Raw genomic sequence first — 2,079 nt, forward strand, 5'->3', positions numbered from 1 at the left:
GGGATTGCTTCTGTTAATGAGACACTGACTGTTAGCTCTCCTCAGCCGTGTTTACAGTAATGAGGCACCTTTATAGGGCAATAAGCAACCGGTTTGCCTAATAACAGGCTGGGATTCTCCAGTGACAGAAGTTCCTGTCCATGTGACCCAAGTTATTGTCCTCATTCTACAGATAAGAAACCAAAGTCCGGCGTGTCACTTTCCATGATCCACTGGTCGGGCCAGAGATGGAGTTTATGGGTCAAGGTCATTTAGGGTGATAGTACAATTCTCGTCTAGAAGGTGACATCTGATGCTCTACTGGGAATAGTGTTTTACAGGATGTTAAAAAACATGAAGTGCATGAAAACCCAAGAGAGTCTGTCTTTAGTAATACAATAATTAAACTTCTTACAAAGTATTCTCACTTTGGACCTACAAAAAAAAGATGTTAAAAGTCTTTAATCGAGCAATCAAAAACCGACGACCTTCCTTCTCCAAGAGTTTCTGGCTGTGAATTGACAAAATGGCACAAAATCTCAATATTATACATATGGGTGCCCAAAATATATGGAGCCAGGCTTCCCAATACTACTTCCCTCATCTCAGATCATTTGGCAGACTTCCAGGCTATTATCCTATAATTTCTATCCACCTTTGCCAGCACCATGCCACAGCTTCATTTGCAACACTGGCAAGATGTAAAAGATATGCTTCCACAAGACTAAACAAAAATTAAAAACAGTGTTAAAAAAAACCACTTTAAGAACAGTCCTCAAGGAAGTTGCATCAGTCTTATTATTTAATTTCTGCAAGATATCTACGCTGCAAAGTGCAAATAGAAATTCTTGTACCAAAATCAAATCAGTCATTTAGCACCATCCACAGCAACTATTTATAGAAGACTTTTCTGTGGCATACATTGTTTCCTAAAAAGTATTAGATAATCCATTGATTATTTCAATTACAATGTTCAGACTTGGCAAACTATTGCAACACACACAAGGTTAGTTACAGAAAGGATGGGTTTCAGAAGTCACTATATTGTGGGCTTTACAGAAAATATATTTTCCTTGAAATGATACTTGAATATCCTTGAAGAAGGAATTACCTTTAGCCTATAAAATAGAATTTCTGGCAACACTCCCTAAAGTAGAACACACTAGCCTCTAAAAATAAGCCATGGTGCTATCAGCAGCACAGATTACTTTTTTCTGGCAGAGAGAGCCCAGTGCATCCAGAAACGACTGTGAGGGGCCACAACCAACCAGCAGCAGGTTCAGCCATCCCAGCTGCCCTGGCAGCCACCCCATGCCAGGACGAGGGGGGCCAGCCTCGCCACCACCCAGCCTGGATGCACTCTGTGTGGTGGCAACACCACCGTAAGGCTGCCAGCACCAACAGGCAGCTGGTGGCATCCCCTGTGGCAGGGAGTGCTGGAGAGCAGCCCCCTGCCCTGCGGTGGAGGCAGCAGTGTGGCCACCCTGAATGGGATGGGAAGTCAGGGGTGTATTTGTGTGTGTGTAAATATGCACGTGTGTGTGCTTTCATATACATGTACCTACATACACACACCCATGCACACATGTGCACGCACAGATATACGCACACGCGTATCTCAAATCACAGAATGAGCTGAGTTGGAAGGGACGACAAGGCTCATCACGTCCAGTTCCTGGCCCTGCACAGGATCCCACCAATGGCCTGAGAGCATTGTCCAAGCGCTTCTTGAGCTCTGTCAGGCTGGTGCTGTGACCACTTCCCTGGGGAGCCTGTTCCAGTGCCCAGCCACCCTCTGGGTGAAGAACCTTTTTCTAATATCCACCCTAAACCTCCCCTGGCACAACCTCAGGCCATGCCCTTGGGTCTTGTCACTGGGCACCAGAGGAGAGAGATACTGATACAGAGGCACTGGCCTGCCTCTCCTCTTCTCCTCGCGAGGATGTTGCAAACTGCAATACACACGCACACACACCGTGTTTATGTATATAGATGTATGTATGCATGTATGTAAGTATGTACACGTGTATGTATGTATCTGTGTCTGTGTCTGTCAGAGCGTGTCCGTGCGCCACCCTGGCACCAGCCCCGGCCAGGGCT

The sequence above is a fragment of the Corvus brachyrhynchos genome, unplaced genomic scaffold (genome assembly GCF_000691975.1).
Source record: "Corvus brachyrhynchos isolate BGI_N302 unplaced genomic scaffold, ASM69197v1 scaffold31, whole genome shotgun sequence".
NCBI classification, from domain to species: domain Eukaryota; kingdom Metazoa; phylum Chordata; class Aves; order Passeriformes; family Corvidae; genus Corvus; species Corvus brachyrhynchos.